At 34.6% G+C, this 17454-nt stretch overlaps 1 protein-coding gene across 2 annotated transcripts in view; it reads left to right on the top strand.

Moving 5' to 3' along the window:
* Window positions 1-17454, top strand: part of LOC307185974 (uncharacterized protein) — a 640401-nt gene that overhangs the window by 531889 nt on the left and 91058 nt on the right. The window contains exon 9 of one of the 2 annotated variants that reach the window (XM_079920599.1): window positions 9915-10091. The exons of the other annotated variant lie outside the window; for it this stretch is intronic. The gene's annotated coding sequence lies outside the window, so the exon portion shown is untranslated. Of the gene's footprint in view, window positions 1-9914; window positions 10092-17454 lie in introns of those variants that run through there. 2 annotated transcript variants of the gene reach the window in all.

Genomic DNA, 17454 nt, shown 5'->3' with positions numbered 1-17454 from the left:
TGTAGTGGCCTCTCCTGTTGCGGAGCACAGGCTCTGGACGCGCAGGCTCAGCGGCCATGGCTCACGGGCCCAGCCGCTCCGTGGCATGTGGGATCTTCCCAGACTGGGACACGAACCCGTGTCCCCTGCATCAGCAGGCGGACTCTCAACCACTGTGCCAGTAGCGAAGCCCTAGTGGAGATATTTTAGATAAAGTTTTCTTAAACCAGAATATATTGAAAGAGTTCAGGACTTGAATCCTTTGAAATTATGCTAAATTTTAGGTTCTAAAATTTAGAAAAAATTTAGGTTCTAAAATTTATGCCATTCTAAAAATAGCATAAGTCCATTTTTATTAATTAAATTTCCATAAGTTTTATCAAAATTTCAAAGGGGAAATAATTATGTTCCCCCCCAAAATTAAGACCCATTGATCCAAATCCTTATCCCTAACTGATTTCCTTTTCAAGACCATGTTAGAAGTAGAACATTAACCCCAAGTCTTGCAATTTCATATTTATCTATCTTCCCCAAATATATTGGCTACTGGAATTAAATTGTGTTACCACAATTCAATCACTTTTTCCTTGCTCTCTTATTTGCACATAAAACTCACAAAAGGTAAAACATACTGAACATTCCTTTTATGATTTTTATTCTCCACTTTTATAATTTCAGAGAAATAAAGAATAAGAAAATAAGTCAAGCGGATAACACATACACATAATAACATCATTTGCTTTGTTTCAGCATGCCTGGTATTTGGAAAGTAATTGCATTCTCTGGTCACAGAATGAGAGTCTAAAGTGAAAAAGACTTTTCATCAGGTGTCTTTATTCAGCATTATATTTTGTATGAAAGCACTAGTAATATACATTGAGAAAGAATGCAACAAATACACATACTGTTTTTGTAATAGGAACATTTTTGAGGAAAAAATAATTAAATGTCTTGCAAGAGCAGATTTTTCTATCTCTTGAGGTTAGAAGAGCAATTATGTTTCTTTGAGCAGCTGATGGAGGACATCATCAAAATGGAATTACTTCTTTGTGAGAGAACTGTCAGCTTACCTTTATATTAATAGATAATAACTTTGGAATATATCTGTGGGGAAAGAAAGCCTGTTTCAGTAAGTGGTGACTTTATTGTACTACTCAACCTAAGCCAAAATATTCTCTCAGATTGCTCCTCTAGTTACATTACCTCAAATTTAAAAATATACAAAAATTTCACAAAATACCTTTTTGCCCCTAACCAAATTGACTAAGTATCACTGATATCAAGTAGTTCATATTATGCCCAAATCCTAGCTTTTGGATTGTCCTAATGACTCTTCTAGAGATTCAGGGTACTTGAAAGTATATATTAAAATACATATTATAACTGCAAGTGTTTGGATGTTACATCGTAATAATAGTGAATTTAATAAGATGAAGTATCAACTGACAGAAGTCACAACTAAATAAATGATAAAACTTTCAAAATATAATTTGATATACTGATTTATTCATTGATGAATATTTGGGGAATGAAGATACTTTATAATATAATTGGTTTTAAAATGTACTTGTAGCGCATAAAAGGCTGTACTAGGTTTCATCTTAGGAGAAATCAGTTTTTTCACGAAGTTTCATGTATGTGAGACTATACATGCCAAAAATATTTTATGTTTATTTCCATTATGACCAGGAACAGTTGAGCAAAATGTGGTTATTTGATCCAGGCTAAACCTGTGAAGTCCAGAGAATTTGTTTTGGTGACATTATCCTTGCTATTTGACATTCAGTTAGTAATTCTTTCCCAATGTTCAATCATCCAACACTCCTCTGTTATTTAGCTTGCTCCCCCTTCACCCAAACATGCATGGAGCTGATAGCAGCCACTTGAACATGTTAGCTCACTCATTTTTCTTTAGAAAAATGAGTCAAGAGAATGGAGAGCTACACAGACAACCGTGTCTTGTAAGGGCCAGGAACCTGGTGGGAAGGATGGGGAGGGCACAACTTTGAGTGTAACATTGCCTTGGAGGACTGTTGTAGTTCCTAAGGCTAAGAAGACAGCCATGAAGTAGATAGGAATCTAAGCTGAGGTTCTGGCCTTCTTAGGGTCTATAGAAGCAAACCTTAGAGTTCAGTCCCAAGATAGCAGGACCTGAGGGGACAAAAGTTCCAAAGAAAAGAGAACACTGATGAAAGTCTAGCATTGTGTCGGGTTTTTTTGCCCCTCAAGCCATTGCTAAATTTTATTTGATGTTGGGTCAAGAGTCTAAGAAGTAGAGTCAGAAGTGGAAGGTAAGGTCTGGGCATCTGCACAGAGTGTCTGGCAGTTTCACAGGATGGAGGAAAAAATGTTAGGGGAGGAACTCTAGTGATTGCCACTGACTTCCTGTTAGGATCATAGAAATATACCTTAGGAACATGGATGATGAGAATTAGATCAATTCTCACAAAAATGGGAAGCTCAGCCCTAAACAAGCAAAATCCCACAGTGGAAAAAATTGGTTTGCTCCATATCTAAAGTACCTGAGAGAAAGCAGAAGAATATTCTGTCTGGAGGAAGATAGTATGAGACAAAACATCAAATTATCTCTATAATTTTTCATAATAGAATATGATAGAATTAAAAGACAGAAACTAAGAAAACAGTATGAGCAGATCCAAAGGTGAATGAGAGTTGGAGTTATGTATTATAGAGTTGGAGTTATGTATTATAGCCTTTAAAATAATGAAGAGAGATGCTTAACAAAATTGTTGATGAGATGGAGAATGTCACCATGTAACTGGAATTTATAAACAATAATCAAATGGAAATTATAGAATTAAAAATATAATTGACATTAAGAATGCAACAGATGTGTTTAACTGCAGATTAGACTATTGAAGTGAGGATTAGTGATCTAGAAGAGAGATTGTTTGCAAATATACAGACTGAAATACAGAGAGAAAAGAGAGTCTGTAATATAGGAAAGAAATCCAGGATATATGACATACAATAAAAAGATTTAATATCTGTAATTATATTTTCAAAGTAAGAAGAGAGAGAATGTTATAAAATGTTATAAAAGCAATATTTTAATAGATAATGTGTGAAAATTTTCCACAGTTGATAAAAGGACAGCAATCCACACAATCCAGAACTTCAGCAAATACCAAGGAGGACTGTGGTGGAGAGAAAGAAAACCTAGGCATATTAGAGTAAAATTAACTTTTTAAAATGCATAAAGAACATTTGAAAAAGCAGCCAGATAAGACATTATATTCAAAGAAAAAATATTTCATAAAAGAAACATGCAGAAGGTAATGAAGTGACATCTTTAAAATGCTTAAAGAAAATATGTGTGAACCAGGAATTCTTTATCCAGGAAAAATATTCCTCAAAAATGAAAATGAAATAAAAATGTTTCCAAACAAAAACTGAGAGGACTCCTCAACAGCAAATCTACATGAACCTACACATTAAAAGGAGTTCATTAGATAGAAGAATAATGATCTCAAATAGAAGCATAGAAATGAAAGACAGAATGAAGAGCAGTGGAACAGATAAAACACATGGGTGAATCTAAACAAATATAACTCAAGAAATGATAATAACCCCTTTGGGGTCAAAAATAGATATAGAATTGAAAATTATGACAATTATACCATAAATGATAAGGCAGTGGTTTTAAATTAAATGAAATAGCTTTTAAATATTTGTATTTTAAAGGAAATACTGCATATTAATAATGATTATGAGTAAAGTTAATGGGCTATTGCTCCCTGTCATAAAAAAACATATAACAGAAGCAAAATTATAATGTGTGGGGCTTCCCTGGTGGCTCAGTGGTTGAGAGTCCGCCTGCTGATGCTGCCGATGCAGGGGACGCGGGTTCGTGCCCTGGTCCGGGAAGATCCCACATGCCGTGGAGCGGCTGGGCCCATGAGCCATGGCCGCTGAGCCTGCGTGTCTGGAGCCTGTGCTCCACAACAGGAAAGGCCACAATAGTGAGAGGCCCACGTACCGTGAAAGAAAAAAAGGATAGTGTGTGAAATGGAATTGAAAATGAGACATTATTGTAGACCTTCTTTTTCAGCATAATTTATTGATGAATTCACTGTTCCTAAACATGGATGTTCTAGATCCTCACTGTTCAATAGAAATATAATATGAGCCTATGACCATATTAAACAAGTAAAAATAAACAGATGAAAATAAGCATAATGGTATATTTTAACACAATATATCTTAAATATCATCATTTCAACATATAAAATATTATTAATTAGATATTTTATACTCTTTTTGTCAAATTAAGTTTTCAAAATCTGGTGTGCATTTCAGATTTACAGCTCATTTCAAACTGAAATAGCCACATTTCAGGTGCTCAATAGTCATGTGGTTAGTGGCTACCATAATGGACAGCAGAGGTCTAGACTGTAAGCAGGAATAAACTCAGATGACATCTATATGAATTTGATCTACTGACCAGTAAGTAGTCTAATGACATATCAGATATTAAAGTTTATATTTTATTGTAATACTTAAATAATTTTCTGTTTAGAGTCTAGTTCCCTAGCAATTAATATAATCTCAGTTAGTTCCTGAAATATAATGCCACTTGGTGGTATGGATACCGAAGTGAAAAGGAATTTTTGTCTGGAATACAATAACATCAAATTGTTTAAATCCAGCCCCATTCCCGCCCCCCAAATCAAAGTCGAAACCACTGTCACAGTCATTATTATATAGTCAGTGTTTAACCCATAATTCAATAGTAGCTATTTATCTATCTTAGTGCAATCTTGCTTGCTTGTACAATTTGGTCAAAAAAGCCTAAATATCAATGAAATGTAATTTCACAATAACTGACTTAAGCATTGCCTTCATTTTCAATTACTTTGTATTGAAAAACATGTTAATTAAAAGAAAGTCTGTCACCTTTACCTCATTAAGGTAACTCTTCTATCTTGGCAACAAAGGTAAATGAAAAGCAGGCTTTATAAAAATGAAATAGCTCTTCTTGACCAGATTAGTACTCATTTCTAGAAGCATGCAGATTGTCCTCTACTATAATCCCTTAATTACTCCTTGGGGCCATAAATATAACCAATCTTTAGAAGAGGGATGCAAATATACTGCTTTGAAAACAGAAAAAGTTTATGTCACCCAGAGATTCTGTATGACAGTTAAATTATGGACTGTAAAAATGTAGCAGCCATGTGATTCAGTGAGGACAAGCAAGCACACTTACCATTTAGAAGATTCTACTTTGCTTCCCGGGTGTTTTTGTTTGTTCTTTTGTTCTATAATTGAAGCATTTTCTCTTTTAATTGGGAAAAGATTTGATAGAGTGACATTAAATGTTCTTTTCAGAACAGAATGTCTTAAAAACTGACCGAGCTATGGATATTCAAACAAAAGTATAACATCTTAATTATATCATTCATAAACTTTGAAAAATTATTTTATATAAATCAGTAATGGATTCATTAATGTAAATAACTTCTGTAACATACTAATACTATTCATTAATATCTTATACACTTAGATTCTTAGGGTTAATATATATAAATTTACTTTAAACTGTAAAAAAGTTATTAGTCATGAGGTTAATTAAAGTATGTTTAATAGTTTTCCCAAATATATTTGAGAGACACCAAAATCTTTGGTGAAACCTTAACCATTTTTCAAAAAGAAACACATAGTTTTTTGCATATATTAATATCAAATAATTTTATCCTCAAAACAAATTTTGCTTCTAATGAAAGTAGATATTTGTTTACCAGATGTGTCTTCTCTCACCATTTATCCTTTCAACAAATATTGATTAAATGCTTATCATCTGTCCAAAACTATCTTTAGTACTGTGAACATGCAGTAACAAAAGTTCATTTGCATTCCGCATTCACATACCAATGAAAATATTGAGAAAGACAAAATTTGAAACTACTCTGAAAACTAGAAAACAAACAAAAACAAACAAACAAAACCCCAGTGCCTAATTTTCAACTGCTGTGAGGAATGTCCACTGAATCTCTTGCTAAAAGGAGATGACTGATGGACAAAATTATGGAATTTCATTCAATCAATATGGATTGAGTGCCTCCTACATGACTGGTATCAGTCCTAACATAGCCCTATCAACACATATCCTGTTTTTTCATGCCCCCACCAAGAACACTGTGTAACAGGATATACAAAGAAGTTGGGTATTGAGATGCATAGCCTATAAGTACATTTTTTTGAGAATACTGCATTCATAGATGTATATTGTTTCATTGTCTACATGTGATAGGATGAGAATTACAGATTTAGAACCAGTTTCATGAAAAAGGATACTTAATCTCAGTGAAATTTTAGACTTGTACACTTATAATATCTGTGATGTTTGGAGGGTTATCTCCCCTTTATGAACCTCAGTTCCCTAATTTTTCAAATAGAGACAACGTTATCCACCTTACACAAACTTTCTTGGTATATTAATTGAATTAAATATAGAAAGTAGTCTTTGTTCTTGAGAAGCAATATAGCTTAGTGATTAAAAGCATGGACTTTCTATGACCACACCCTTGCTATGTGCTTTCTTTGTGTCCTTAAGCAACTTACTTACTCTCTGTGCTTTTTCACATTTGGAAAATGAGGATGATAAAATGATACCTATTTTGTAGTATTGTATTGAGGACCAAATAAATTAATATGTTTAAAGCATATCAAGCCTGGCATATCAACACCATTATTTAAGTATCAAGTATTGTCATTATTATTACTTGTATAGTATCCTCCCAAAAAGTAAATATTTGCATCAAGTTCCTTAAAAATAAATTTCTGATGCAAAGAGACAGAAAGATATCCTGTGTAAGTGGCTTGGAAGAATTACTATTGTTAAAATATCCATACAACCTAAAGCAATCTACATATTTAATGCAATCTCTATCAAAATACCCATGACATTTTTCACAGAACTAGAAAAAATAATCCAAAAATTGATATAGAACCACAAAAGACACTGAATAGCCAAAGCAATTTTGAGAAAAAAGAACAAAGCTGGAGTTATCACACTCCCTGACTTCAGACTATACTACAAAGCTACAGTAATCAAAACAGTATGGTACTGGCACAAAAAGAGACACATAGATCAATGGAACAGAATAGAGAGCCCAAAAAATAAACCCACACACTATGGTCTATCTATGACAAAGGAGGAAGGAATAGACAATGGGGAAAAGTCAGTCTCTTCGATAAGTGGTGCTGGGAAAACAGGACAGCTACATATAGAAGAATGAAATTAGAACACTCTCTAACACCATGTACAAAAATAAACTCAAAATGGATTAAAGGCCTAAATGTAAAATGGGATAGTATAAAACTACTAGAAGTAAACATAGGCAGAAGACTGTGACATATATCATAGCAATATTTTTTTGGATCTGTCTCGTAAGGCAAAGGAAACAAAAGAAAAAAGGAACAAATGGGACCTTAATGAACCTTAAAAGAAATGGGAAAATATGAAACTTAAAAGCTTTTGCACAACAAAGGAAACCATCAACAAAATGAAAAGACAACCTATGGAATGGGAGAAAATATTTGCAAATAATGTGACCAACAAGGGGTTAATATCCCAAATATAAAAACAGCTCACACAACTCAATATCAAAAAAAAAAAAAAAAAAATCAAAAAATGGACAGAAGATCTGAGCAAACATTCCTCCAAAGAAGATACACATATGGCTAACAGAAACATGAAAATGTGCTCAATATTGCTAATTATTAGAGAAATGCAAATCAAAACAACAATGAGATATCACCTCATGCTTGTCCGAATGGTTATCAAAAAGTCTACAAATAACAAATGTTGGCCAGGATGTGGAGAAAGGGGAACCCTAGAAAATAGGTGGGAATGTAAATTGGAGCAGCCACTAAGGAAAACAGTATGAAGTTTCCTCAAAAAACTAAAATTAGAACTACTGTATGATCCAGCAATTCCACTCCTGGGTATATATCCAAAGAAAATGAAAACACTAATTTGAAAAGATGCATGCACCCCAGTGTTCATAGCAACATTATTTACAATATCCAAGATATGGAAGCAGCCTAAGTGTCCATCAACAGATGAACGGATAAAGAAGATATGGTATATATATACAATGTAATACTACTCAGCCATAAAAAAAGAATGAAATAATGCCATTTGCAGCAACATGGATGGACCTAGAGATTATAATACTAAGTGGAATAAGTCAGACAAAGACAAATATATGATATCACTTATATGTGGAATCTAAAAAAAAGATACAAATGAACTTATTTACAAAACAGAACAATGAACCAATGTTCATAGAATTACTCCAAAAAATATAGTCATAATCCAAAATTTTCATGGTTTAAAAAAGGAAAACTGGGTAAATTCCATTTATTCTGCCTTCCTCTCATTTATCCCACAAGTGATATCAAGTGCTTACAACATACCAGGCACTGTACTAGGGTCTAGTGATAAAATTGTCAAGAAATAAGATAAAATTTCAGGCCTTGTGAAATCCACTACCAATAATCAGATAATCATAAAATAAACATAAAATCAAACAGTTATAAGAACTCTTAAGAAGAGGTACAAATTGGAAGATTTGACCAAGGAAGGGCAATCATTGGCTTCATTAAGGAAGTGATGTTTGAACTGAAGTCTGAAGGAAGGATAGAGCTTAGCTAGGCAATGGTGATGGGGGGATTGAGGGAGGTACTCCAGCCTCAGAGATCAATATAAGCAAAGACTCTGTAGCGTGTTCTAGTAACTGAAAGAAGACCAGTGGGCCTGGAGTGGAATAAAGAAACAGAGGCATCACGAGGGATGATGCTTTGGAGGTAAATAAGCTAAGTTAAGGAGTCTTTATGATGAACGTGATTAGAGACCATTGAGGTTTATTAAAAACAGGGTGAGAGATGATTTTCTGATTTACTTTTTAGAAAGATCATTCATTACTATATTTTGCATTAATGTTTTTATTATGAAAACATTGAATAGCATGTGTATATTATCTAATTACTGAAATAATTGTGTATCACCAATTTCAATGGGAATTATTTATTTTTGTTTATTTTGTTCAATGAGAATTACTCAGCAAGAGGTTTTTCAGGTTACAATTATCTTCTAGAAGCAGGGAAGACTATAGTCTGAAGCTCAGAGGAGAAGAATGGGTTAAAGATGAAAATTTGCAGGTTGTCTGCAAATAGACTATGGAGAGATCACAGTACAAGAGAAGGACCCAGGGTCAAATTTATGAAACCAAATTCATGGCCATATATGGGAAAGGAGGCTATAAAAGACAAAAACGGAGCAGGTAGAGAGGCAGGAGGAATAGCAGAGAGTAGTATGTCAGCGAAGCCAAGAGAAGAGAGTGTACCAAGATTTCAACACTGCTGAAAAGTCTAATAATAAGTGGACTGAAAAACATTCTTCATTTTGAAACAAAAGGAGTACACTAATTAACTTAGTTGAGGTAAGCTAAAGTGAATATAAGCCAGACTGGAGGAAATTGAGAAGAGGAGAAGGAAAGTACAGCATTACTGACAAACTTTTTTCAAGAACTTAGCTTCAAAGATAGAAAAGAGAAAGAAATAACCAGAGGTAAACGAAGCATCTGGAAATACTGGTTTATAATTTTAGTTTTTTTTTTTTTTTTTAACAGAGGAGATTTAAAACTAAAGATGAGAAAGTACCCTGTTGATGAGAATAAGAGGGCATAACTGATAGTAAAATGTCCCAGAAAATATAGAAAGAGGATAAAATCCATAGCATAAGATATTTAGAGTTACTAGTATTAGAAAAAATGAGTGAGTTTCTATTGTAGCAGTTGGAAGGATTCTGAGATAAAGCCGGATGTATATAAATTTATGAATTAAATAAAATGTAAATGAGCGACTTTCCATCTGATGTCTTTTTGTTGGTTTGTTTTTCTCTATAGCTGGCATCAAGTGTTCCTCCTACTCAAATTCCCACAGATATGGTCAAGGAAACATATGATTAGGGAAAACTCTGTTAATGAAAAACAGGGATGGAACATCTATCTGCTGAAATTTTCAAACAATTACAGGTAGATGTAATAGTGATGGGAATGGACTGAAGATTTAGAGGGCTGATTCAGGCTTCCTATCCCCCATCCTCAACCTACTTCCAAGTAGAAATATTCACGTCAGGAAGCTGAAATTTTGTCATTCTCAATCTAGAGATAATTAAGTAGTGTAATATCATTGAGATTAAAATACTGGAGTCTACTGAATCCAGTATTCAAATTCAAATTTTTTTGAATTTTTATTGAAATATAGTTGATTTACAATGTGTTTCAGATGTACAGCAAAGTGATTCATATATATATATATTTTATAGATTCTCTTCCATTATAGGTTATTATAAAATATTAAATATAGTTAACTATTAAATATAGCTCCCTGTGCTATACAGTAGGTCCTTGTTGGTTATCTGTATTATATAGAGTAGTGTGTTTATTTTAATTCCAAACTCCTAATTTATCCCTCCCCCTCCCCTTTGGTAACCATGAGTTTGTTTTTCACATCTGTGAGTCTATTTCTGTTTTGTAAATAAGTTCATTTGTATCACTTTTTTTAGATTCCACATGTAAGTGATATCATATGATATTTGTCTTTCTCTGTCTGGCTTACTTAGCTTAGTAGGATAATCTCTAGGTCTATCCATGTTGCTGTAAATGGCACTATTTCATTCTTTTATAAGGCTAATATTCCATTTTATATATAATAGTCATATATATATGTGTGTGTATATATACACACACACATACCACATCTTCTTTATCCATTCATATGTTGATGGACATTTAGGTTGCTTCCATGTCTCGGCTATTGTAAATAGTGCTGCAATGAACATTGGGTGCATGTATCTTTTCGAATTATGGTTTTTTTCTAGATATATGCCCAGGAGTGGGATTGTAGGATCATATGGAAGCTCTATTTTTGGTTTATTAAGGAACCTTCATATTGTTCTTTATAGTGGCTGTACCAATGTACATTCCCACCAACAGTTCCTTTTTCTCCACACCCTCTCCAGCATTTATTATTTGTAGATTTTTTGATGTTGGTCCTTCTGATTCCTGTGAGGTGATAACTCATTGTAATTTTGATTTGCATTTCTCTAATAAATAACAATGTTGAGCATCCTTTCATGTGCCTGTTGCCCATCTATATGTCTTCTTTGGAGAAATGACTTTTTAGATCTTCTGCCAGTTTTTGATTAGGTTGTTTGATTTTTTAATATTGAGCTATATGAGCTATGTATATATTTTGGAGATTAATTCCTGGTCAGTTGCATCGTTTGCAAATATTTTCTTCCATGATATAGGTTGTCTTTTTTTCTGTTTATGGTTTCCTCTGCTGTGCAAAAGCTCTTAAGTTTAATTAGGTCCCATTTGTTTATTTTTGTTTTTATTTTCATTACTCTAGGAGGTAGATCCAAAAAGATATTGCTGCAATTAATGTCAAGGAGTGTTCAGCCTGTGTTTTCCTCTAGGAGTTTTACAGTATCTGGTCTTATATTTAGGTCTTTAATCCATTTTCATTTTATTTTTGTGTATGGTATTAGAATGTTCTAATTCCATTCTTTTACATGTATCTGCCCAGTTGGCCCAGCAACATTTATGGAAGAGACTATCTTTTCTCCATTGTATATTTTTGCCTCCTTTGCTGCAGATTAATTGACCATATGTGCATGGGTTTAATTCTGGGCTTTCTATCCTGTTCCATGGATCAATATTTTTGTTTTTGTGCCAGCACCAAACTGTTCTGATTACTGCAGCTTTGTAGTATAGTCTGCAGTCAGGCAGCCTGATTCCTCCATCTTTATTTTTCTTAAGTTTGCTATTGCCTATTCAGGGTCTTTTGTGTTTCCATACAAATTTAAAAATTGTTTGTTCTAGATCTGTGAACAATACCATTGGTAATTTGATAGGAATTGCACTGAATCTGTAGATTATCATGGGTAGTATGGTCATTTTTAACAGTATTGAGTCTTCCAATCCAAGAACGTGGTATATCTTTCCATTTATTTGTGTCATCTTCAATTTCTTTCATCAGCATCTTACAGTTTTTGAAGTACATGTCTTTTGCCTCCTTAAGTAGGTATATTCCTAGGTATTTTATTATTTTCATGCAATGGTAAATGTGATTGTTTCCTTAATTTCTCTTTCTGATCTTCCGTTGTTACTGTATGGAAATGCAACAGATTCTGTGTATTAATTTTGTATCCTGCAACTTTACTGAATTCATTGATGAGCTCTAGTAGTTTTCTGGTAGCATCTTTAGGATTTTCTGTGTATAATATCATGCCATCTACAAACAGTGACAGTTTTACTTCTTCTTTTCCAATTTGGATTCCTTTACTTTCTTTTTCTTCTCTGATTGCTGTGGTTAGGACTTGCAAAACTATGTTGAATAAAACTGGCGAGAGCATATATCCTTGTCTTCTTCTCGATCTCAGAGGAAATGCCTTCAGCTTTTCATTGTTAAGTATGATGTTAGCTGTGTGTCTGTCAAAAATGGCCTTTATTATGTTGAGGTAAATTCCCTCTATGCCCACTTTCTGGAGAGTTTTTATCATAAATGGATGTTGAATTTTATCCAAAGCTTTTTATGCATCCATTGAGATGGTTTTTATTCATATGGTTTTTATTCTTCAATTTGTTAATGTGGTGTATCATAATGATTGATTTGCAGATATTGAAAAATATTTGCATCCCTAGGATAAATCTCACTTGATCATGGTGTATAATCCTTTGAATGTATTGTTGGATTTGGTTTGCTACTATTTTGTTGAAGATTTTTTCATCTATGTTCATCAGTGATATTGGCCTGTAATTTCCTTTTTTGTGGTATCTTTGTTTGGTTTTTGTATCACAGTGATGGTGGCCTCATAGAATGAGTTTGGAAGTATTCTTTCCCTTGCAATGTTTTGGAATAGTTTCAGAAGTGTAGATGTTAGCTCTTCTCTAAATGTTTGATAGAATGATAGAATTCACCTGTGAAACCATCTGGTCCTGGACTTTTGTTTGTTGGAAGTTTTTTAATCACAGTTTCAATTTCAGTACTTGTGATTGGCCTGTTCATATTTTCTATTTCTTCTTGGTTCCATCTTGGAGATTATATCTTTCTAAGAAATGGACAAATTCTTCTAGTTTGTCCATTTTATTTGTCATATAGTTGCTTGTAGTAGTCTTATATGATCCTTTGTATTTCTGTGGTGTCTCTTGTAACTTCTTTTTCATTTCTAATTGTAATGATTTGGACCCTCTCCCCTTTTTTCTTGATTAGTCTAGCTAAAGGTTTATCAATTTTGTTTATCTTTTCAAAGAACCAGGTTTTAGTTTCATTGATTTTTTTTCTATTGTTTTTTTAGTCTCTATTTCATTTATTTCTGCTCTGATCTTTATGATTCCTTTCCTTCTAACTTTGGGTTTTGTTTGTTCCTCTTTCTCTAGTTGCTTTAAGTGTAATGTTAAGTTGTTTATATGAGATGTTCCTTGTTTCTGAAGGTAAGTTTATATTGCTATAAACTTCCCTCTTAGGACTGCTTTTGTTCCATCCCATAGGTTTTGGATCATTGTGTCTTCATTTTCATTGGTCTCTGGGTATTTTTGATTTCCTCTTTGATTTCTTCAGTGATCCATTGGTTGCTTAGCAGCATATTATTTAGCCTCCACGTGTTTGTGCTTTTTGCAGTTTTTTCTTGTAATTGATTTCTAATCTCATTGTGATCAGAAAAGATGCTCTATATGATTTCAATTTTCTTAGATTTACTGAGGCTTGCTTTGTGGGCCAGCATGTGATCTATCTTGGAGAATGTTCCATGGGAACCTGAAAAGAATGTGTATTCTGCTGCTTTCAGATGGAATGCTCTTTAAACATCAATTAAATAGCAATTAAGTCTATCTGGTCTAATGTGTTATTTAAGGCCTGTGTTTCCTTCTTGATTTTCTGTCTGGATGATCTGTCCATTGGTGAAAGTGGGGTGTTAATGTCCCCCACTATTATTGTGTTACTGTCAACTTCTCCTTTTATGTCTCTTAACATTTATCTTGTATATCAAGGTGCTCCTATGTTAGGTGCATAGATATTTATGATTGTTATATATTCTTGGGTTGATCCCTTGGTTATTATGTAGTATCCTTCTTTATCTCTTATAACAGTCTTTATTTTAAAGTCTATTTTGTCTGATTTTTCCATCCCCTCACTTTATGTCTGTATGTGTCTCTAGATCTGAAGTGGGTCTCTTGTAGAGAGCATATATACGTGTCTTGTTTTTGTATCCATTAAGCCAGTCTATGTCTTTGGTTGGAGTATTTAATCTGTTTACATTTAAGGTAATTATCAGTATGTATGTTCTTATATCCATTTTGTTAATTGTTTTGGATTTGTTTTTGTAGGTCTTTTTCCCTACTTTCCCTTTTGTTCTCTTCTCTCATGATTTAATGACTTTCTTTAGTGTTGTGTTTGGATTTCATTTTTTATTTTTGTGTATATCTACTGTAGATTTCTGGTTTGTGGTTACCATGAGGTTTTGTTATAGCAGTCTATATATATATATATATATATATATATGCATGATTGTTTTAAGTTGCTGACTGCTTTATTTCAAATGCATTTCAAATATCCTTCATTTGTACTCTTCTCCTCTCACAATTATTGGTTTAGATATCATATTTGCATGTGGATGATTTCCTACCTTTACTGTATGTTTGCCTTTACTGACTGGTGAGCTTTCCCATTCATAATTTTCTTGTTTCTAATTGTGCCCTTTCCTTTTCTGCATAGAGAAGTTCCTTTAGCATTCGTTGTAAAGCTGATTTGCTGGTTCTAAATTCTCTGAGCTTTTGCTTATCTGTAAAGCTTTTGATTTCTCCATCAAATCTGAATGAGAGCTTGCTGGGTAGAGTATTCTCTGTTGTACATTTTTCCCTTTCATCACTTTAAATATATCCTGCAACTACTTTCTTACTGCAGATCTTCTGCTGAAAAATCAGCTGATAACCTTATGGGGGTTCCTTTGTGTATTATTTGTTGCTCATTGCTTTTAATATTCTCTCTTTGTCTATAATTTTTGTCAATCTGATTACTGTGTCTTGGTGTGTTCCTTCTTGGGTTTATCCTGTATGCTAATCTCTCTCCTTCCTGGACTTGGGTGACTGCTTCCTTTCCCATGTTAGGGAGGTTTTCAGCTATTATGTCTTCAAACATTTCCTCAGGCTCTTTCTATCTTGTCCTTCTGAGACCCCTATAATGTGAATGTTGGTGCATTTGACATTGTCTGAGAGGTCTCTTAAACTGTCCTTGTTTCTTTTCATTCTTTTTTCTTTACTCTGTTCCATAGTGATTTCCACCACTCTGTCTTGCAGCTCACTTATTTGTTCTTCTGCCTCACTTATTCTGCTACTTATTCCGCTACTTATTCCTTCTAGTGCATTTTTCATTTCAATTATTATGTTCTTCAACTGTTTGGTTGTTCTTTATTTTTTCTAATTCTTTGTTAAAAACTTCTTGTAACTTCTCACTCTGTGCATCCATTATTTTCCTGAGTTGTTGGATCATCTTTACAATCATTACTCTGAACTCTTTCTTGGGTAGATAGCCTATCTCCATGCCACTTAGTTATTCTTCTGGGGTTTTACCCTGTCTCTTCATCTGGAACATGTTCCTCTGCCATCTCATTTTGTCTAAACTTCTGTTTGTATTTTTATGTATGTGGAAGGTTTAGTTATGTTTCTTTACCTTGGAGAAGTTGCCCTCTATAGGGGATGTCCTATGTGTCACAGCAGTACACTCCCCTCTTGTCACCCAGTGGCCAGGGACCAGCTGGTCCAAGGGTAGGTTCTGACCTATGTTTGTGGACTCAGTTCCACAGGATGTGGGACTTTATACTTCTTGCCTCTGGTCCCTGCCACTGATGGGTGGAGTTGAGTCTTGGCCCTAAGGTGGGCAGGGCCATGTGAAGGGGCATGTCTAGAGGTTGCTGTGGCCTCCCAAAGTCTTTAGGCAGCCTCTCTGTCTGGGTGGGACTGTTTTCCTGCCCTGCTGGTTGTTTGGCTTGAGGCAACCCAGCACTGGAACCTAAGGCTGTTGGTTGGGCCAGGCCTTGGTGTTAATGTCCCAAGGAAGATGTCAGCCTTCAGATGATACTCCCCAATATATTTACCACCATCTTTTATATCCCAAGAGAGGGTCACAGCTGCCCCCCACCTCCCCATGAGACCCTCCAAGACCAGCAGGTAGGTCTGGCCCAGCCTCCTATGAAGTCACTGCTTTTGCCCTGGGTCCCAGTGCCAGTGCACATGGAGATCTTGTGTGTGTCCTCCAAGAGTGGTGTCTCTTTTTTCCCCCGTCCTGGAGCTGCTGTGATCAGGACCCACTGGCCTTCAAAGCGAAATGCTCTTGGGGCTATCCTCCTGATGCCAGACCCCCAGGCTGGAGAGCCTGACGTGGAGCTCAGAATCCTCACTCGTATGGGAGAACTTCTGCAACATGATTATTCTCCAGTTTGTGGGTTGCCCACCCAGTGATTATGGGATTTGATTATATCATGAGTATACCCCTCCTACCATCTTGTTCTGATTTCTTCTTTGTCTTTGGATGTAGAATATCATTTTTGGTAGTTTCCAGTCATTTTTATTGTTATTCAGCAGTTAGTTGTGATTTTGGTGTTCTCATGGGAGGAGGTGAGCTCAAGGTCTTCTACTCTGCCATCTGGTCTTCTCTCCTGTGGAGTCAGTATAGTTTTGTGAGGACCCTAGTTTCAATCATGGCACAGCACATGAAATGAACTTAGACATTATCATGGTCAACTTTGTTTCTGACAATAGGAGCCAGACAAAGCTGAGACACTAGCATGTCTGAATTTGGGCAGTGGAGATATGTAAGTGGAGTGGAGGTTATGTCAGGCTTTATCTAGAGCAGAGGAAAGAAATGAAACTATTGGCTATTCATTGCACCAGTTCACCAGTTCATTGCACCAGTTCTCTCTCTATACCTTTCCCCAAAGGCTTCTGGAACTGAAAGAGTCTGAAATTGAAGGTCCATCTGAGAAAGATTTGAAGAGGCATGGGAGATAGTACCAGACATTATAAAATAATATAAATCTATAATACTTAAAACAGTATGGCTCAAGCCCCAAGACAGGTGGTAAATTCAGTGGAAAAGTAACCTGCTAGGCTTAAAATAAACACATTCCTGTAGCATATGGTAAAATTGGCATTTCAAGTCAACAGGAAAAGGATGCACTCAATGGTCATAGGTACTGGAATAATGAGATTTGTAAATGACTATAAATAGTATCTTCACATTGTGGGCTCATGTAAATATAAATGTTTAATTTTTTTTTTAAATGGAACATTAGAATAAATAGAAGAAAACACAAATGTATATCAGGTCTAGGATTTTATTTTAGGAAATCATCCTGATTCTTCACAAACTGGTAATATGAGATGA

Source organism: Stenella coeruleoalba (genome assembly GCF_951394435.1).
Source record: "Stenella coeruleoalba genome assembly, chromosome: 4".
NCBI classification, from domain to species: domain Eukaryota; kingdom Metazoa; phylum Chordata; class Mammalia; order Artiodactyla; family Delphinidae; genus Stenella; species Stenella coeruleoalba.
Note: the sequence above shows the minus strand (reverse complement) of the source record. Positions and strands in the feature narration are given on the sequence as shown.